The sequence below is a fragment of the Schistocerca piceifrons genome, chromosome 4 (genome assembly GCF_021461385.2).
Source record: "Schistocerca piceifrons isolate TAMUIC-IGC-003096 chromosome 4, iqSchPice1.1, whole genome shotgun sequence".
Classification (NCBI taxonomy): Eukaryota; Metazoa; Arthropoda; class Insecta; order Orthoptera; family Acrididae; genus Schistocerca; species Schistocerca piceifrons.
The window spans coordinates 131,607,571-131,630,435 of NC_060141.1; the positions used below are offsets into that span (position 1 = coordinate 131,607,571).

General features: G+C 42.9%; 1 protein-coding gene and 1 pseudogene across 1 annotated transcript in view; one reads left to right on the forward strand and one right to left on the reverse strand.

The window, feature by feature from the left end:
- LOC124795667 overlaps positions 1-22,865 on the forward strand; it is a 296,867-nt gene that overhangs the window by 28,825 nt on the left and 245,177 nt on the right. The window lies entirely within an intron of this gene.
- Positions 6,407-6,524, reverse strand: LOC124796804 (annotated as a pseudogene).

Genomic DNA, 22,865 nt, shown 5'->3' on the forward strand with positions numbered 1-22,865 from the left:
TAACTCGTCAACTAGTGAGTGTTGCTTTGCTATCAATTCACTAATTGTCACCTTCGTTGATTCCTCTTTGGCCAGATCGATCTCATCTGCCAATCTACCTGGAGAAATGTGCCCAGTAGTATCTGCAATTACTTCCTCTAGATCTGCGCAACCCACACTGTTATCGTCTGACCGTATAACGTCAGCTCTAACCTCATACACACTGTAATCTACGTGGTTTTCTACCAATCGTGTCCGGCTATCACTAAAATTTTCGCAATCTTTCTCCTTAATACTCTCGCAATGTTTAAACTGGATGTTTGCGTCGGATGGGTCGGCTACTTCTACCACTATAACTTTCGGTAAAGTCTGCCGGTTAGGGCCAGAACTTTCCGTTACTACTTCAACATCTAACTCCTGCGGGACGAAACACGACGAATCTTGCTCGTGCTCCCCATTAACATCAACTATTTCTGGTAAAGTCTGCCGGTTAGGGCCAGAACTTTCCATCACTTCACAAATACTATCTTCCTGTGGGACGAGACGCGGCAAATCCTGCCCGCGCTCCCTATAAACACTCCTCCCGTACAGGCCCCTATAATCTCTTAGTTCGTCGTATAAGCGACCGAACTGCCTTAACCAGACCTCATCCCTCTCTGCATCCCCTCGCTCGATGACGGACGTTTTATCCGACATCTGATCTTCTCTCAACAATTGCGAATCATTCTTAAACTCAATCTCCAGTTCCGCTGTGGGTATTACAGCTGCCACTTTATAATCGATTTCCGGAACACTACTTAAATTGTTCTCACTGACAGTGAATGTATTTTCTGCTGCCATGTATACAGCTGATTTACTACTTGTGGGCGCACTCCTTTCTCCTAACACTGGCACACTCTCCCGCCGTTGATTATTCCATACGGAATTTTCATAACGACGACACCTGGGTTTTCTCCTGTTATTGGGCCGCCAAAATTTCTCCACGCCCGGTCGGCCCCTCACCGGCGCGGCTAATGGTTTCCCTGTCTCGTCCCAGCAGATACGCTCCCCGGATACTGCTGAGGCGGCTGGTCACACCCTCTGGCGTTATTACTATTCTGTAAAGCCCGTATCACGTTAGTATGATACTGGTTTCTGTCATTCCTGTTATCATTTGCATTGTACCGATTGTTATTACGGCCCGAACCATTATTGTTATTGCTGCGGTATGCATTATTCCCATGGTTATCGTTGTTATGGTTGGGGTGGTACCCGTTGTTGTTACCACGGCCTCTACCACTGTCGCGATTATTGCGCCAATTGTCCTCGTCCTCAACTCTTTCCAGGAAATCACTGATTGTCCTGTAATTGCTTCCTACGTAGCGTTTTGTATCATCTGGAAGCTTCTTGTAGAGTTCCCAGACTATTTCGGATTCCGTGCGGCGATCACGCAAATATTCCAACTTGCGGATCCAGCCCTCACAAAACTCCCTCATCGAACCGCGCGAATTCGCATCGAAAGGTCTCGATACGACAAATTCGCGCCAGACACTTTGCTGTTTTTGCTCTGACCAGTATTCAGCCAGAAACAAATTTTTAAACTCGGCAAAAGTCAGGTTCGTAATGTCGAGGTTTAAGCCCCAACGCTTGGCATCACCAGCCAGCACATCAATAACCGCATTAATTTTTCTCTCATTAGTCCATGATCTGGGTAAAACTCTTTCACAATTTTTAATGAAATCCGTCGCGTGTATACCGCCTTTTTTCAAGGGGTCGAACCGCTCCTCTTTCGTCAACAATTCCGAACTATGTGCACAGATTGGCACATAGCTCTGTTTTTCGTCAAGTTTCTTTTCTAATTCCGACACTCTCATAATTACTTGGCAAGTGGTTGTCGCAAGCGTTTCCACTTCCCTCTTTTTCTCTTCGCAGGTATTAGCCTGCTTCGTCACTTTGGTATCTACTTCGGATACTAAAGCCTTTAAAGTTTCCACTTTCTGTTGATCCTCTGCTTTCACTAATTGAATTTGTTCCGTCACCTTATTCTCGATGATCGGAGCAACTGATTCTCCTACACTTTTCTCGATTCTGCTAATTTCGGAATCAAAACGAGTATTTATGCTCGCAATTTCCGCCTGAACGCCTATCATTTCCTGTTTAAGATTACCGATTTCGGTATTAATTACAACAATATCTTCTTTGATTTTATCAACTTTTGTATTAACAACTCCAACATTGTTGTTAACAACATTAATAGCTTTGTTCTGATTGTCTAGCTTTCGTTCAAACTTTTCAGACTGAGCTTCTTGCTTGGCAGACAGAGCTATAATTTCTGCCGATTGACTCTTGATTTCATTAATCAAAACATTCAATAAATCAGTTAAATTCCCGGAGACTACCGGTTTTACTTCCGTAGCTGGTTCCTCTATACATGTTCCCCCGTATTCATCATCAAGGGGTACAGATTTGATTTTCGCTTCCGATTCCGAAACATTTTCTAAAGTTTGGAATTCCATTTCTGCTCTTTGTTGCGTTTCGGCGGTCGCGTCTTTCATGCTAGCCGCCTGTCCCTGAACAATGGGAACCGCCGTGCGCGTTTCCCACTGTTCGACCGATTGTTCCGTATCCAAGTCTACCAAATTTTGGTAATTGTTGCCTTCACTCATTTTAATAATTTTCAATATAAATGCCAAACCTCAAATATAATTAGGATTACTCCCACTACTTATTCTCGCTGACGTAACGGCCTGTACGTAAACAGTACTTTGTTACGAGATTTGCACAATGCCAAATTCGTGTCCAGAACAACCTCAAAACTGAACAACGTCCTGTCACCAGGTCGCCACGTGTAACCTCCCCCCTCACTTATCGACCTTAATGCCAGTGAAAAATGAAACCGCGTGTACCTAATGGGAGTTTTGGAAAAGCAATCGTCACCGAAGTTAACCTGTCGGTAAAGAGGGAGGAAAGGGTTACATCTAAATGAAAGGAAAAATGCAAATGAAACTGGTGGAAATTAATTTTGAAAAGGGGTAAAGTTAATAAAGAAAGTAAATGTGCGGCCGTTACGTTAACAATTGACTAGCGGTAGTTAGATATTTGAGATTTGGGGGAAATCACGGTCGCCAGTCCTAAGGACAATTACTATAGTAACTGAAAAAGAAAGGTTATTACACATATAGTTAGCACTAGAAGCGTGGCAACTGAAGGTTGACACGTGTAGTGTGAAAACTGAAAGTTTGTCAGAAGTAATAAATTTCGCTACACCCTGACTTAATTTAGCAAAAGAATTAATAACCGGAAAATCGAAAGTTAATTTAGTGACTGAAGTTAATAGTGAGCTTTCTTTCTGAAGCACATCGAAATTCAGTAAAATACGGTTAGTCTTGGACAACCTCAACAATCATTTCAAAAGCTACTTGAATCTACGCAATTTAGAAAGAAGAGATTTAACTTTGAACTTGAATTAAATGATTCTGAACAATTAACAATAGGAAAATTTAGTACGTACCAAGCTGAGCTGCAGTCACAGGTAAGCTAAAATACGGTAACAAAGCTCGCACTCTTAATTCGTGCTTGTGTAATCTGAATATTGTAGCCAGCTATTAATGCCATAATTGAACTTTGAAATTTAAAGCAGTGAAAACGAGTTAGCTATATTACTTTAATGCTGGCGTTTGAATTTCAACGACACTCGGGTTCATTTCGGAAAAGGAAGGGACTCTGCTTGGTGATGCAATTGGGACAATGAGCAACAAACGTTCATGCTAAGTTGCTGTAATTTTGCGAGGCAAATGGAAACAATTTGAAAAGCTGAGGTCTGCCATACAGTTCTGAAACTTTACGTGCTTTTAGTCTTCCTTGTTGGTTGATTGAAGGTTTGAAGCCGTCGATCGAGGAGGTGGCGACAGTCACTCATTGTCGGCCGTCGCTGTTGCAGAAGCTGGATGTTGGCGCGCCTTCTTCTCGACACGGTCACCAGGCGAAACGGGCTCTTGATGTGCGCCAGCTAATGCTTCCCGTCCGCGACACCATGTCAGAAACTATCATCGCGAGTCGAGCGCAATTACATGCTGCCAAACCCCGAAAGCGCGGCAACTCGCGGGAGCGTCACACAACACACCTGCTCCACTCGCTACTCCCGCCAGACTCTCACTGCCCTGCCCGCGCTCCACGCGGCAGAGTTAACACTCCCAAAGATCCTACACACTTTGAGTCTTCACGCGACCTATCGATGTAATCGTTCGATAGCAGTTTTCCCTAGGCAAGACCCAGCGTAAAAATACAAATACTATTTACGAAACAAACCAATTATACATCGACATAAGTGCATAAATATATATATATATATATCCAAACAGTAAAGCAATTACAATATATAAATAGACAGAAATGTCATATCTTGAGGTAACAAAACAAGGGAAAAAAAATAATAGTACAATAGATGGAAATAGGAGGATATGCATTTCCGGCGTTACAAACTCTAGGCAGTGACAGTTCTTGAAGTATCAAGGTATGTTCGATGGTAGGTATGTGACCTACATCATATTTTTCGAAGTGGGTTTTACCGCAGGCAAAAGCATAAATGTGAGTGCTGCTGAGGTATTTGAATGCTGCCGGAGGAATTTTGACTCCGCATCGTTATCGTCAAAACATCACACCAGGAAAAAAAATAAGTTCGATACGTTTCTTTGGTTATGAACGTAGTCTCTAGTGAAATTGCTCCAGTGGATCAGGTTATTGGAGAACATGGGTAGAAATGCTTTTAGTGGACACCACGGACTGAAATGTTAACGTATGAAAAAAAAAGCAGAAAATTGCTCCAATACATGACACTGCATCATTTCTACGAATTTAAGCTTTTTTTTTTTTTTTAGAAAGAAGAAGATATAGTGTTCTTGGTGCAGGCTTAAAGTCCCTCTAATGATTGTAGAGTACATCGTTTTCTAGAACGTCATTTGATTTCATCTTTCTTAATAATAAACGTAATAAATCGACAGTTCGTTGGTTCTCCCTCTCTCTCTACCTCCCTCCCTCCCTCCCTCCCCTCCCCGTCGCGGTTCATGTAAGAGTCAGGACAACTCTAAGATAATAGTTTTGTAAGTTCACCTGACCTGGGTGGTATGAAACCTACGGTAACGCGTGAAATAAACGTGTGTCACAGAATCAGAGCGTCCCATGTAGCGTTATCTAATCTACTCACAGGCTGGCTTCGGACAATGTCTTTTCATCAGAATCGCTTGTAAACGTACGGAACAATAAGTGAGTTGGATTTCTGCCTTTCGGCAGAAATCTAATGCACATACTGAAGACGTTTTGTACGATCCGTCCTCTGTACTGAGTTCTCATCAGGTTCGATCTTGCGCTTGCAATAAGGAACGCGCTGAGCGAGGTGATAGTTGTCAGAGTCTGGCCCCAAGGCCGGTAGTCAGTAAGCGCATTCATTACCCGCCGAGCGCTAATAGCGGCCTTGCTCTGTACATGGAAGCTTGCACGGCCACACCTAGGACCCTGGGCGCGCAGCAATCAACCGCTGGATGCTCTGCTTATGCATGCATGCATGCATGCATGCCAGTCGCCGTTTAAGTCGTCGTCGTTTCCCGCCAACATTCTAATCGCAGCTTCGAGGCAGACGGAAATAAATTCCCGCATGTTTGGTCCGCAAGCTTAACTATGTCAGCTGCATTCGTAATCTCTCACACTCAGAACTGAAACGGCTCTCATAACGTGGGCGCCACTGCATAGACTCGGCAAAATACCGATGCAGCAACTGAGGAGCAGAAGTGGCTCAACAGTGACTCATCGCATTATGTAGTCAACGAAGATTGTCGATGTTTCATTTAAACGCTTACAGGTCTCTATGGTTTAGCGCACTGTGAACCTTTCATGCAAGGGCACCACCGGCAGCTAAGGAGCGTCTAGCGTATCTTAAAGGCAGAGTGATAGAGCCGTTGATGTTCACTTACACAGAAACGACTAGACTGAAAAAGACTGCAACCCTGCAAAGCTGTTCGCAGACGACATTTCAGTACATGGAGGTAACATCATTAGAAACTTCCAGAATGAGAATTTCACTCTGCAGCGGAGTGTGCGCTGATATGAAACTTCCTGGCAGATTAGAACTGTGTGCCAGACCGAGACTCGAACTCGGGACCTTTGCCTTTCGCCGGTAAGTGCTCTACCAACTGAGCTACCCAAGCACACTAATTCTTGAGTATGGTTAATCGGTGTCGGACCTGATAGACAGCACTCCGTCTTCAGGCCACAAGTGGCCCATCAGGACCATCCGACCGCCGTGTCATCCTCAGTAAGGAAGCGGATAGGAGGGGCGTGTGGTCAGCACACCGCTCTCCCGGTCATTACGGTGGTTTTCTTTGACCGGAGCCGCTACTATTCGGTCGAGTAGCTCCTCAATTAGCCACCACGAGGCTGAGTGCTCACCGAAAAATGGCAACAGCGCATGGCGGCCCGGATGGTCACCCATCCAAGTGCCGGCCACGCCCAACAGCGCTTAACCTCGGTGATCTGACGGGAACCGGTGTATCCAGTGCGGCAAGGCCGTTGCCGGACGCTGATACACAGGGTGGTTATAATTAAACTTTCGACAGAGCCCAATGAAAAACCAGGGATCTTTGAACAATGGAACCTTGTGGAAACATTGATAAGGGCTTCCGCAAGAGAAATAACGAGTAAATCACACATGTTAATTTCCACAAATTAATTTCCACATGTTACAGTAACGTTTCTTAATTGCGTAACACATTTATGTTCCAGATTACAAACGTTGCTTAACGTGACGAGCGTCTGCGTCCACGAAAGCCTGGAACCGCTCTGGAGATAGCATTTGACAACTGTTCGACGTCCGAGCTGATCCCGCACACTTTTTATCGGGGACGGATCTGGGAATGTTGCTGGCCACGGATGTACCTCAATATAACGTTGACAGTTCAAAGAGACTCGTGCCATGTATGACGAGCATTGTCCTGTTGGAAAACAGCACGATGATACTGTCACACGAGAACGCAGGAGTCTGCCTCATTTCAAATACATTGCAGTGTGAAAACGTTTGCCTCGTCGTTATCCGAGTAGCCCAATCATACATGCAGTTGATCTGATATTTTATACCATTGTTTTATTCTTTGTCGTATTTAGTTTATATTTATAATAATACTACTAATTATTATTATTAACTATTAAGGCTTCCTTAAGCCATCTACGGACCTTCGTTTGGTAGCCTTTACGTTATTTTTCACTCTCCCGATTCCACGTTCTGCCAGCATTTTTTTCATGTTTTTGCTGACTTGTTTCATCTCCTCTTTCACGAGCTGTTGTCTTTTATTATATCTTCCCCGTCTCCCAGAAACCGATGAACTTTCTCACCCGCCGTCTGAATTTACTTCAGTTCAACATGTCCAGCTGTTCTATTCTTAACTTGGCGTGCTCATTTCTCACTGCTCGGAACCGTTCTAGCACGGTTATCTTTGACTTGAACAAGCTGAAAACCTTTCCTTAATGTGTTATCGTCCGTTTACACATGAGACCATTAACTATAGTTACTAGTATTCATTTTTAGTGGCTCATTCATTTTTACACTGTATTGATGTGCTGGTAACGTCCTAAACAGTAAGTTGCGCTCAGTGAACTGTGTTCTCTGAGAACCCGATGAACTGTTCGACAGGTATTGAGTATAACTCAACAACAGAGCATAATGATATAGTTGTGGGTCCCGTACGCTCTTCAAGTCCGCTTTGGGATAACAACGAAATCCGATATTACTATAAGGACGATATGTTCAGACTTCTTTATGTTTCCACATGTCATTTAGATTATTTTTCCGCATCCCTTTATTTGACCGGCTCCGTATTTTAGTTGGTTTGCAAATGATGGGTTTTGTGCAATGATATCTACGGAGAAGGTGCCATTATGTGAACGAATTATTTTATAGGTTCTTATTCTGTGAATCCAGTAAACTTTACATTTTTTTATTTTCTAGAACAATGAGGGGATTATATTTGTTGTATGGAGAGAAATCTTTCATTAATTTATAATCCTGTGCCCACTTCACGTGGGTTGTTTTAGCCTTTTCAAATATTCCGCGGGTGCCAAAATTTTCGATCCAAATCCAGTGTGCTGTATATTCTCCTTCTGATCCCCACAATACCTGCGTGTATCATCTATTTCTTGCTCCTTCAGGCTCTACTTCCGGCTGTTCCTTGTCGCAACGTCCTGATCTCCTGTCTTGCAAACCTGCATGCGTCAATCACTTGTTTGTAGCATGCAAATCGATATGAATATTGTTTAGGACGATCACACGTTTCCCTTGTTCTTTTCTAATCCAGCTTTTTTATCTGGTTGTCAATTATTTCTGTATTATTGTTGTTATTAAACATCTTCATAATGGTTGAAAAGTTCTCTTGAAACCAGCATCTAAAGTGTCCACTTAAGGCACTTGATGTTCTATGCCAGATGCTTTCTCATTTTCCTGACATGGCTCAAATATGATATTCTCTTACAATGCACAGCAAATATATGAATTTGGGTTGTAAACAATACCTGCGAGCTGGGTGCATACCTAAGTTTCATCACGATTCAATAGCAAAAATCAGTTCTTCGTAGCACACGTTCCAGATGTTCCATTACATACTTTGAAGGCTTCTAGTGTGAACAAAATAGATGCAATTTTGAATAGGAACTCCAGTCAATGAAGAAAATGTGTATACCACTTTCCTACTTGTTGGGCAATAAAACGTCAGTAAATTGTGTGTCATGCTGTAAATTCATAATGTTTGTTCCAATGATGGCCCTAATTTTCCTTCAGAAGTTAACATTGGGAGTTGTTACAATAGAGGTTACGCCATCTTCGAAGCGAAATGTCCGACCAACTTATTGTCGAGCAAGTATTCTGCAAAATTTTATTTTTGTGTGCATGTGATTAGACTGCGTGGCTATGTGTAAAAAGTTGTTATTAAAAGCATTTGAAAGACATGAGAGAGAGAGAGAGCTGAAATACAGTGTTTTTATGTTGCTAAATTGTGCAAAAATTATTTCTTGTGGCCTTTTCCTCAAATGAAAGATAGGGTTCGTTAAGGTGATGGTCTTAACATACATTTGCGTATCATGAGTTCTGTACTGTTATTTTTAATTACTGAATTGAATCGCTACTTTAAGTAATGAAATCAGTCTTCAGTATTTTGTGTCGCTTCAACCAACTGCATCGCATCAGCATTCGAATTCCGCTGCATGTGAGGATATGAAATGATGTGAGTTCGTTGTTAATCAGCGTTTACAACATGTATTTAATTGAAACTTCCTGGCAGATTAAAACTGTGTGCCCGACCGAGACTCGAACTCGGGACCTTTGCCTTTCGCGGGCAAGTGCTCTACCATCTGAGCTACCGAAGCACGACTCACGCCCGGTACTCACAGCTTTACTTCTGCCAGTATCTCGTCTCCTACCTTCCAAACTTTACAGAAGCTCTCCTGCGAATCTCAGGAGTGCTAGTTCTGCAAGATTCGCAGGAGAGCTTCTGTAAAGTTTGGAAGGTAGGAGACGAGATACTGGCAGAAGTAAAGCTGTGAGTACCGGGCGTGAGTCGTGCTTCGGTAGCTCAGATGGTAGAGCACTTGCCCGCGAAAGGCAAAGGTCCCGAGTTCGAGTCTCGGTCGGGCACACAGTTTTAATCTGCCAGGAAGTTTCATATCAGCGCACACTCCGCTGCAGAGTGAAAATCTCATTCTGGATGTATTTAATTATCTTTCTGTGCTACATTGGATGAAAATACATGCTCAAAGCATACATCTTTTACTCCTGGTGCAATTCTGTGGGTTTCAGCAGTTGACAGAGCGTCCGTAAAATATAGAAGAGAGGCATCGACGTAGCAGCAGTAGTTTTGTTCCGTGAGGCGAGCTCAGGTTTCTCAGGGGGAACAGTGCTGTTCGCAAAAAAGTGGAGATCCGGTTTGGAGTCTCGGTCCGGTGCAGACTTTTAACGTGTCACGAACATTCAATAAAGTCGTATCGTTTTCATCAGGAACAGGCAAAGGCACGTGCCAAAGGTCGCGCGGGGCAACAAGTCCACCGTTTAAGATGTTCATTGCGTGGGGAACTTCGTACCTGGTAATGAGAGACAGCGCCTTGAGGCCAATCAAAACCAAAAGCGGACACAACGTGACGTCTCGCCAGAGGTCACCACATTGTCTCATCGTAAAACCGGCCAACATGACTAGAAGTAGAACATCGCTTTTTATGGTGATATGTCGGAGGTTGCAGAGTTCGCTTTAAGATATTGTAAACGATTCCATGATGATTTCTCTTGGCACACACACAGAGTGCAGCATGTATATATTAAGAATAAAACTTCGTCAGCTTCAGTGTTTCAAGTACCTGTACTGTTTTAGGATGGCCAAGTTTTAATCGACGCTCTTCATCGTAGCCGATGAAGCAGTCGTACTTGATGGATATGGTTATATGGTGAAATAAACGGAAAATACAAATGACTGTGTTAGTGAACAACAAAATTTGACGCTACAAAACACCTGAATTTTGCGAGAATGTGCTTGACTGTTGATCCAGGGAGAAATTCCTCTGTGTTGTTAGAACTCCATTAGACATGTCTCACTTCAACACACTGGTCATTTTGGTTGTTTAGTTTCAAACTCATTCCTTTAAAAAAACGGTTACACTTTTCTGTCCCTTCTAAAATAAACCTGTCGCGATATTTTGCTAAGAAAATTTCAGTGCTCTATTTCTCTGTGATTTACATCTACTAGTATTTGTAACGGAACTATGGAATCTTGGAGAGCAGATTTGTTACTCCGTTGCTGTATGTGAGGAGAAACGCTTATTTTTTCAATAGTGGTCATACATCTTTTCCTCTTTATTTAGCAATAAGTCCTCTGAGAGGTGCAGATTGGCTATACACTCTGCCTCCAAATTGGTGCTGCAAATTGCACAGACGAAAGTAAATCTATACCCGCCCGTGAAAGCGCGTACGATGTTATACGAATGCAGCGGATAGGAGCCAAATGTATATCCACCTGTGCCTTCGCTTTCAAGCGGTGAAGACTTCTGCAGTTGTGCATGGCACATCTGCCTTGGTGCACTGACAAAATGGTTTCGAGAAGACATAAGGTAAAATATGGCAGTTTGGTGCAAATACCAGGTGATCAAAAAGTCAGTATAAATTTGAAAACTGAATAAATCACGGAATAATGTAGATAGAGAGAGGTACAAATTGACACACATGCTTGGAATGACACGGGGTTTTATTAGAACCAAAAAAATATAAAAGTTCAAAAAATGTCCGATAGATGCCGCTTCATCTGATCAGAATAGCAATAATTAGCATAACAAAGTAAGACAAAGCAAAGAAGATGTTCTTTACAGGAAATGCTCGTGTTGTTGTTGTTGTGGTCTTCAGTCCTGAGACTGGTTTGATGCAGCTCTCCATGCTACTCTATCCTGTGCAAGCTTTTTCATCTCCCAGTACCTACTGCAACCTACATCCTTCTGAATCTGCTTAGTGTATTCATCTCCCATGTCCACCATAATACCTCAACAATAGCTGTAATTGAGGAATAATGTTGTGAACAGCACTGTAAAGCATGACCGGAGTTATGGTGAGGCATTGGCGTCGGATGTCGTCTTTCAGCATCCCTGGAGATGTCGGTCAATCACGATGCACTTGCGACTTCAGGTAACCCCAAAGCAAAAAATCGCACGGACTGAGGTCTGGGGACCTGGGAGGCCAAGCATGACGAAAGTGGCAGCTGAGCACACGATCATCATCAAACGACGGGCATCTGTTGGACATTTTGTGCGCATTGTTTTTTGTTATAATAAGACCCCATGTCATTCCAAGCATGTGTGTCAATTTTTACCTCTATCTACGTTATTCCGTGGTTTATTAAGTTTTCAAATTTATACTGACTTTTTGATCACCCGGTATAAGGTTGGTGCATAAGTTCGTAGCGTTTCTGTTTTGGATATTGGTGTTCCGGTTGCTGTGGTTTTATTTATCAATTCTCATCCTTTATTTGTAGTTCTCTGTTGCTGTTTGGGTTTACATATTGTCATTTTGTCATTTGGAGATAGTGAGTGGAACTGTGGACGCTGGAAACTCGAAAAATGGCTCTGAGCACTATGGGACTTAACATCTGAGGTCATCAGTCCCCAAGAGCTTAGAACTACTTAGAACCTAAGGGCATCACACACATCCATGCCCGAGGCAGGATTCGAACCTGCGACCGTAGCAGCTGCGCGGTGCCGGACTGAGCGGCTTGATAGCTTGCTCTGTGTCCGTGCAGTACCGATGCATGCCTTCTGGCGCTTCTAACCAGACGGGACTTTTCGATTTCGCTTTAGCCTGCGCTTTGTTGTGCGCTTTAAGGAAGGTGTAAATGTAGTCTATTACCAAAAGTGGTGTTTGTAACAGGTAAAACCGGAATATGAAGCATGGGCTCCTAAATACGTATAGGTGAATAAAGAACGGAAATATACTGTTGAGGACATTTATTTATAGGATATATGTTTTAAGAATGTTTTTCTTAGGACGCCGTGTTGATACGTGTTACAAGATGGGGAAACATAACACTGAGAGAACATGTACGACTAGTTCCGGGGAGCCGGTTGCTGACAGGAATAGTGCGAGCAGCCTGGCTGTTAGTGGGGCAGACGATGTAGGTTTGTTGTGAGGGGGGGGGGGGGGGGAGGGAGAGGGGGCTAGAAGGCAGCTGGCAGTCTAATGGCGCCGGCGCCACGGCAGCCTAAATAAAGCGCGCGATAGCACCGGTCCGACCCGGCACACGTGGCGTCTTCCGGCAGCATTCCTGTGGCCAACGCGCGCCCAGCCTCACTCTGACACACGGAGGGTTCACTCACTGAAGCTGCCTTTACAATGCTGCGACAAACAGATTCGCGCAACTGTTTCACAAGGCCACACCCACTCAGTATAAACGCACTTTAAGAACTGTCCGTGGTTATCCGAACGACTTCAGACGCAAACGCTGGGATAATACTTCGAAGTATCGGCCGATTTCCTCTCCCAGCCTTGTCCGTCTCTTGTGACATCGACAGGACGTTAAGAGTCTGCCCTGCCCCGTTTTAGCAAAATAGATCCAGGAAGGTAAACCAGAAAAACTGCTAGAGCATTCGTTAGCGAACAAGTTTTTTTACGTCGTGCAACGTATTTGCTTTTGCGTGCAGATTGTTCATCAGAGCGTTCCTACAACTGTTGTTGTTGTTGTTGTTGTTGTTGTGGTCTTCAGTCCTGAGACAGGTTTGATGCAGCTCTCCATGCTACTCTATCCTGTGCAAGCTTCTTCATCTCCCAGTACCTACTGCAACCTACATCCTTCTGAATCTGCTTAGTGTATTCATCTTTTGGTCTCCCTCTACGATTTTTACCCTCCACGCTGTCCTACAATCCTAAATTGGTGATCCCTTGATGCCTCAGAACATGTCCTACCAACCGATCCCTTCTAGTCAAGTTGTGCCACAAATTTCTCTTCTCCCCAATTCTATTCAATACCTCCTCATTAGTTATGTGATCTACCCATCTAATCTTCAGCATTCTTCTGTAGCACCACATTTCGAAAGCTTCTATTCTCTTCTTGTCCAAACTATTTATCGTCCATGTTTCACTTCCATACATGGCTACACTCCATTCAAATACTTCCAGAAACTACTTCCTGACACTTAAATCTATACTCAATGTTAACAAATTTCTCTTCTTCAGTAACGCTTTCCTTCCCATTGTTGGTCTACATTTATCCTCTCTACTTCGACCATCTCCAGTTATTTTGCTCCCCAAATAGCAAACCTCATTTACTACTTTAAGTGTCTCACTTCATAATCTAATTCCGTCAGTATCACCCGACTTAATTCGATTACATTTCATTATCCTCGTTTTGCTTTTGTTGCTGTTCATCTTATATCCTCCTTTTAAGACACAGTCCATTCCGTTCAATCCTCTAAGTCCTTTGCTGTCTCTGACAGAATCACAATGTCATCGGCGAACCTCAAAAGTTTTTGTTTCTTCTCCATGGATTTTAATACCTACTCCGAATTTTTCTTTTGTTTCCTTTACTGCTTGCTCAGTATACGGATTGAATAACACTGGGGATAGGCTACAACTCTGTTTCACTCCCTTCTCAACCACTGCTTCCCTTTCATGTCCCTCGACTCTTATAACTGCCATCTGTTTTCTGTACAAATTGTAAATAGCCTTTCGCTCCCTGTATTTTACCTCTGCCACCTTCAGAATTTGAAAGAGAATATTCCAGTCAACATTGTCAAAAGCTTTCTCTAAGTCTACAAATGCTAGAAACGTAGGTTTGCCTTTTCTTAATCTATATTCTAAAATAAGTCGTAGGGTCAGTATTGCCTCACGTGCAGATTGTTCATCAGAGCGTTCCTACAACTGTTGTTGTTGTTGTTGTGGTCTTCAGTCCTGAGTCTGGTTTGATGCAGCTCTCCATGCCACTCTATCCTGTGCAAGCTTCTTCATCTCCCAGTACCTACTGCAACCTAAATCCTTCTGAATCTGTTTAGTATATTCATCTCTTGGTCTCCCTCTACGATTTTTACCCTCCATGCTGCCCTCCAATACTAAATTGTTGGAGGCCAAAGTAAATACATCTACGTCCGTATCCTGAAAACCACTGTGAGAAGCACTGCAGGGGGTACTTTCCAATGTACGACGTGTTGTATCTTCCTGTTCCATCTGCGTATGAAGTGCGGAATGAATCATAAATTGCCTCTGCGCGTCTTGTAATTAGTCTAATTTTGTATTTTCAGTCCCTATGGGAGCGATACGTAAAGATTTTACTAATTCCTTGACTCTTCACTAAATACGGTTTCCCGAAACTTTATATGAAAACTATCACGGGATAGTTGGCGTGTCTCATCAAGCGTCTGCCATATCAGGATATTCAGAATTTCTGGGACACTAAAAGACACGCTGGAGAAAATAATGAATGCAGCTACTAAACTTTCAAAACAGCGGTTTAAAAACGAAGAAGGTTTTATAACTATCAAAAATGTATGTAGGAATACTTTGTACGGGGCGTATTTACTTATTTATTATTTTTTAAAAACAAGTACTGGTTTCCTAAATAGGGCCTCTGCAGCGCTGCAGTCGGCGATCCGCGCATGCGCAGTGAGTAGCTGCATTGTTTTAGTATTAGCTACCTGTCCCTACAGAAGCCGTAACGGAAGCATTCGTCGTTCTTTACGTTGCGTGTGCTTATTTAAAAACTCTCAGTTGACTGAAAATCCTCTGCAGCGTGTGCAATGCGTACAGTGATTTGTTGTCTGGTGTAAAAGATGTGAAAGCAGTTGAACTCCATCAGAACATTACTGAAGTTTATGGAAGAAACGCCGAAAGCGTAGATTAAGGTACACATTTTCGCCTTAATATAACACTGTGTTAAAATCGCATTTTGTTTCATAAAAAGACGGTAGTTAAATTTTTTTTAAAAAGTTTACCTCGTATTTGATGGAGAAAGAACACAAGTTTTATGAGAGTGGTTAAGTGAAATAGGCGGCTCTGGCTAGTGAATAAGTCTCAGCGTGTCGTTAGGCCGCTGTCAGACCACACAGAGACAGCAGAGGGCGGGGCACCGACCTGTCGCCGAGCGGCCTATCTCGCCAGCCATCGCACTGTGTGGTTTGCGCCCACTCGGTCAGCCCCACCTGTCGATGGCCACCCAAAACGAGCGGTCGGCCCGTGCTCTCTCAACACGTAACTCTATGTCCTCTTGATGGCGACTTTTGTGAGCTGCTTTCACTTGTACTCTTTCCTTTCTTGTCCTCTACTGCTACGTGCACATCTACATCAGTATTCGAGAAGCCGTTTTACGCTGTGTGGCGGAGGATGCGTCGTAACACGTTCTCGCCTCCTATCATCTCGAGTGATGCAGGGGAAGAACAATTGTCCTAGATTTTTTCTGGAGGAAGAAACTTTTTTTTGTGTGTGTGCTAATGTTCTCACGTGACTTTTTAATGATTTTATATGCAAGATTTATATAAAAAATATTTACTCATTTTCAAAACATACTTTGCGCGCCTGCCTTCATGTTGTGGACTAAAAAAACCAATTACGAGATATTCTCTACTGTAATAAATAGTAAAATTATCATTTAATAATAACCATGCAAAATAACAATAACAATATTCAGTCATACAGTGGAATGTAGCGAAACAACCACATCAGTGTATTCCGGTGGTCACGATAGCTACTGCGAATTGCTACATTGACTTGTTGTTAATTTTATATTGATGCCCAACAGTTGGTAGCACTATCTGTTGATGAAAAGCTTGAACATTCACAAGTGTGTGCCTCGTGTTTTCATTGGGAAAAAATACTTCTGTTCCAGCTAATACCAGTAAAAGTTAATATACAAAATTGTAGCCAGGGAGTCTGAAAGGGTTAAACTGGAATTTCTGTGATCTCACAGTCACTGTCATTATTCGATGTATATGTGCAAGAATAATCCACGGCTACAGTTGGATAAATACATATTTCTCACCATGATCGGTTTCGGTTACTACGCAGTACATGTTTTTCCTGTACATACCTTTGAATAAGTACGATGGTAATAGCAACGCATAAACACAAATAATGTTGCACAACACCACCTCTGCAGCGCCATGAAAACATACTCAAATACGAGAAACATCTGCAACTGGTGTACAGTATAGTTGTCGTGCATATGTGCCCGGAACACACTGGCGGAAACGGAGAGGTTGTGGAATTTATAAAGAGAAGGACGAATAAAAGAAAGAACCGGAAGAATCCAGAAAAGGTGGACTACGGAGCTTTTGAGTAAATATAAAATCCCAAAAACTATAGACACAAACACGAGTGTGACTGTTTCCAGTAATTGGTAATCAGTGGTGCAATTAAACAATACCAGATCTCTGGGCCTATTTATACGATACGTGTGTTTGTGTTAAGAATCAACTGCAAGTGCCTGCACCAAGCATCTATCTATGGCAAGCCTTCCCGACATCAGCTGAATTTTTCTGGTTTTGCTACTTCTCTGTAAACAACAGCACAGTCCACGAAAGGCCTCGTTTGGGGCTATAGACGTTAGCCCTTTCGCTTGACCGTCGCTATTTTCTTTCTTCACTTCACACTTCCCACCTGCCTTCATCCATTAATGTTTTCTCGTTCCTTCTGAGTCTCTTTCCAGTTGTTTATGTGATGTTGTCTTATTCTTCTTCTCATTCACTTCGCATTCGCACGTTCTGATTTCTTCCTTTATTACTTTATTTCGTTCTCCTCCACCTTTCTCCTATGTTTGTCATCGTTCCAGTTTCGTTTTCATCTTACCTATGCTCCTAGTTATTTTCAGTTTTGAAGTTTTCTACCAACACGTTTATTTTGTTAAAATTTACCGTTTTATCATCTCCACGTTTCTCATACTATTACTACCTATTTCTTCTCTTTCATTTATTCCTAATACAGCTTATCGTCTGTCACTTCTCGGCCTAGTCTTTATATCGTCCTCTACATTAACCATAACGATCACAATTTGTTCTCGCCTTCTTCTTCCTTATTGTTAAGCTTTGTAAAAATCTGTGTACACCATTTGCTCATCGTACCATTCTCATTATTCGTCATTCTACATGAAGGGATGTAACCAGATGTGTTCTTTGTATCCACTCACCTCCTTGTCCTTTGGCAACGCCGGGCACCAACTGGTTGGGTTTCCTCGGGCGAAGCAGTGATTCTTATCGTGGCCGTGAATCTGGCAGACGGGTGACCTCAGATGCTTGGAGGACGAAGGCGTACGATGGGTTCTCCCGCCTCGAAACTTTACGGAGGCCTTTCATACTGTGAGCTGCGCATCCTGAATTTTGAAGCCTGATTTAAACAGATCGTAGTTGAAAGCACTATTCACTTAGAGTGGACAAAGTATGCCACGGACAATATGGTTAATGTGGCCACCCAAAGGAAGAGATGCAAACATTGCCACACGACGAACTCCAGCAGATTGCTTAGGCAACAACAATCCGTTTACGACGCCAAAAGGTTAATGGAACTTGCTTCAAATTCTAACATCAGACAAACAACGGTAAACTGTTCCCACAATACATCTTACATTCGCCGATTTTAAAGGAAAGCAACACTGTGTAGCAACAGCAGAAGCTAACCAGCTCGCTTCGAGTATTTTATCCACCCCATTCGTCGCTCATTTCATACTGTCTGTTATTAAATCAAGGTAACAGAGAAAGAATGTCCGCTCCGCTAGCTGCGCAGTTAACGCGGCAGATTGCTAACCGAATGGCCCAAGGTTCGATTCCCGGCCGAGTCGGAGATTTTTCTCCGCTCGGGGACAGGGTGTGGTGTTGTCCTTACGTTCGTATCGTCATAACTGAATGACTGTATGGGCACTTCTCTCAAAGCCAACAAATTTTTAAAAAAACGAGAAATGGTAAAATATATGAAAAAATGGTTCAAATGGCTCTGAACACTATGGGACTCAACTTCTGAGGTCATCAGTCCCCTAGAGCTTAGAACTACTCAAACCTATCTAACCTAAGGACATCACACACATCCATGCCCGAGGCAGGATTCGAACCTGCGACCGTAGCGGTCTCGCCGTTCCAGACTGTAGCGCCTAGAACCGCACGGCCACTCCGGCCGGCAATATATGAAAAAAGTATCTTCAAAATATCGCGCAATACACCATGAAAGCATACTGTGGTGAAACGTAAGCACAGCACAACTACAACCTGTACTCTCAGCTAGATAATTATGATTTTTCAAGCAGAAAAAAGTGTATTTTTACTATTATTTTGAAGAGCAGAAGCTGTCAGGCAGAATGCCAACTTGCAACCTAAAAACGAGGGTTAAGGTAAGCAACAACACATAATAATTGAAACTAAATAAATTAAATATCTAAACCGTTTAGATAACTAGTGTGTTTTTACTGAAACACGCAACAGACGGCACAGAGGTGTCGAAATTTGTCTGGATAATACGAACAAAACTGTTCTGCAGAAGATGAATTTTAGGTGTCGGGGAGGCTTTTCCGTACTGCTTACTTGATTTGACAGATTACTGCTAGTGCGCTATTGAGAACAGGCGTAGCTCCACCTTTCATGACGGCGGTGAGGTGGTTTTTTTTTTTTTTTAGTTTAGGGGTCTTAAAACGTTATTTTAAGGCTTCTCTATGCGTTTTAAAATTGTACTGGTAAAAAAATAAAGTTTTTGCGCACCGCGGCATACTGGCACAACTCAAGCACTGTGTACATCTACACGTACACTCCGCAAGCCACCTTAACGATGTAGGGCGGAGGCACTGTATGTACTGCTGTCACTTCCCCGTCTCCTGTTCCAGTCACGAATGCTTCACGGTAAGAACGATTGCTGGTAAGCCTCCGTGTGAGCTCGAATGTCTCAAATTTTACTGCCACAGTCTTTTCGCGAGGTATATAATACGCAGAAGGAAACAAGATATTGACTGAATCGTCTAGGAATGTACGCTCTGGGAATTTTTACCGACAGATCACACCATCATGCAGAACGCCTCTCTTGCAGCGTCTGCAACTGGACCTGGTTGAGCATCTCCGTCACGCTTTCGCTCTTAGTAAATGAACCTGTAACGAAAGACACTCTCTTCTTTGGACCTTTTCTACTTCCTCTATCAATCATATCTTACCAGCCTGGCGAGCAGTGTTCAAGTTTTTGTCGAACGAGAATTTTGTAAGCTACTCCCTTTGTGGGTGAAATACCTTTCCTGACGAATCTTCCAATGTATATCAGTCTGGCATCTTCCTTATCTTCGATTCACTTTATGCGGTCGCTCCACTTTAAATCGCTCCGTAGTCGAGTTGTAAAACGACCGTAGACTGCCATACACTATTAAAGTAATCGTAGAATACACTAGTTTTCATAGTAGTTTTAACAAGTTAAGATCGTACCCAAGTTACCTGTGCATTGAGTGCGTTGCATAACTATCGGGCGTTATCTCATAAAGGTCGCTTTCTTTACATACGCGAACAGTATCTTGCTATGTTCCCCTAAAAAGCGGAAGCGGCAAACATTCTAGAAACTGAGTGGGGGTAGCTAAAGGACCACATAATCCACATTTTTGTCCTACATAATTATCCGCCTGTATGTTTCGTAAAAGTAAAGAGCATTTATGGCAAGATTCAAATTGTTAATGTTTAATTTAGGTCCATTCGAAAACTGTTGAGTTGTAACGTGAAACAGAGGGATTTTGTAGTAAAAATAAAGAAAACAATATAGATTTATCATGTAGCGTTATAAAATGCAGTTACCTGAACAAAAATGTAAAATAAAAAGCAATAAAATAAAAATATATCAAACATCGCTTTAATACTTCGTCCAACTTACATAAAACATGTTTCTGTTATCCACAACCAGGTTTCGCTGTTATCAGTAGCAGACTCTTGCCTTTGCTCATGATAAAGAACGTTCTATTGAGCACAAAATAACAACAACAATTGTATATTATATTTTTTTGTTCGTAAATGTAAATTGTACTGCATCAATGGTAATTGTTTTGGTTACGTAAAAGCGCAGCAGGTACACAATCAAATAATATTTACTAGTTTCGAAATGCAATTTGTATTCTGTAAGGATGTAAAATTCACAGTGGATTAACATTGTATGATGTGCGGTTCTAACTGTATTTAAAACAAACAACCAACCAAACAAACAAAACAAAAAGTCATTGGCTTCCAGTTTGTCTCTTTACACATGGACTTAAAAATGGCTCTGAGCACTATGGGACTTAACATCTGTGGTCATCAGTCCCCTAGAACTTAGAACTACTTAAACCTAACTAACCTAAGGACATCACACACATCCATGCCCGAGGCAGGATTCGAACCTGCGACCGTAGCAGCCGCGCGGTTCCGGACTGAGCGCCTAGAACCGCTAGACCACCGCGGCCGGCACACACATGGACTTATGTTTCTTTCCCTATGAATGTTATTTTATAGACGTATCTGCTTCCCGTGACCGTTCTTCAGTCGTGTAGTCATACAGTAACGGTTCTTACCGCCTATAGCGTCAACTGCCAACTGGAATAACCGAAGTCGCCCTTGTTTCTGAAGACACACAGACCTGCACTTTGTCATTAGCCATTCGACGAGTCTGGCGCACCCTGCAACGACATAGTCTCTTGTGCTAATCTGTTTATCTCAGAGCAGCACGTGCAACCAACGTCTTCGATTATTTGTTGGATATATTCCGAGCTCTACCTTTTTCTACAGTTTCGCCCCCAACTGCTCCCTTTAGTATTACGGAATAGGTTCCCTGATTATGCAGCAAACGTCCTTTATCGTGTCCCTTTTTCTGATCAGTTTTTTCCACATTTTCCTTTCCTCTGCGGAAAACCACCTCATATCCGGGAAGCACCCCCTGAGAATTCTTCTGGCTAGTCACGTCCTCAAGAGAATCCGCCACGTGATCGTGACTTTATGCGACACGCTGTCAGCCGCCATCTGCAGCACCAGGGCGCCTGGTGACGATTGTGAAACGCGCTAGCCAAGGCCCCCTGGTCCACTGCGCAACCTGCGCAAAGGAGGCCAGCGGCCGCAGATCTGGTTTGCCGGTGCGGTACCGGCCGCGGACGCCCACGCACTCCCACGCGCCGCACTGCGGAAGCCCATCTGGAGCCGAGCGCCGACGTTCCGGCCAAAGTGCGAGGCTCCTCTGGTAAAGTCACGCGTCAGGCGGCTAAGCTTCGACGAGAAACGAGCGTGCTCTAATGAGGAACCGCGCGGAAACTTCTTTGTACTACACCAGGTGCAGGCGATGCCTAGCGCCTGTATTTCACAAGTTTAAGCACTTTAATTGCTTTGTTCTTGGAGGTGATGTAGTTGTTACTGGCGTTATAGAATGCAGTGGCAAGTACGAATTTCTCAGTAGTAGTAGTAGTAGTAGTAGTAGTACAAGACATGGGAGGAGGAAGACAATCACTTAAGCACATAATATGAACATTCCTTTATCAGGGATTAATATTTGTAAAAGAGAGCGAAATCAACGCTCTTTGAAGGGTAACTTGAGATCCGGGTTTTCACTACGCTGGGCGTTTTATAAAAATAAACATATTTGTTATTCCCCAAAAATATAAACCTCCACGTCAGAAAAAGATTCATGAAGAGGTAGGTTTGGAGCACTCCTGTAGGTACTATGTATCATAACAGGAAAGACAAAAATCAAACTATTAGGAGCCTTTGAAATGGGGTGGAACAGGAGACTGTTGAAGATCAGACGTTTTAACAGAGTGCGGAATGAGGATGTTCTGCAACGAGTGAACGAGAGAAAAATATTTCTGGTGGAGAACATAATGAAGAGCAGAGAGGGAATGGTTGGGCACATATTACGAAATGAATAGTTGATGATAACTGTAGCCGAAGAGGTAGTGGAACGAAAGGGTCGCAGGGGCAATACTAGAACTTGTACACAGGATGAGTGAGGAGGAGAGATACATTCAGTGAGGGGTGACAAGATTGGCGATTCTAAACGAAACACTTCGCACGGACATATGCTTCAGAATTGTTTCCGAAATAGAACACCTTTAATGTCAGTTTTGTATGGTTTTCTCTAATAACTCGAAAACCGTGGCTGCTAGAGAAACAATTACACAATTAAATTACATTAAACTTCCTCTGAGGCTAATACTTTACGCGAAGAAAGCTAGAGAATATTTAAAATTTCGCCCGGCGCGCTTGAGCTGTAGCTTAGGTACTTTCCGAAGGCCAATTTGAGGCAGTTTCCTGGCTTGGCAGACCACAGGTGTCCTGTATCAAATTTTTAGCCTCGAATTCCTCTGCGCTGACGTAGTACGTTGTAAAAAATGACAGTATACTGAATAACGCAGAAAACAGATAAAATGTACATGAAACGTGTTCTACTTCGGAAA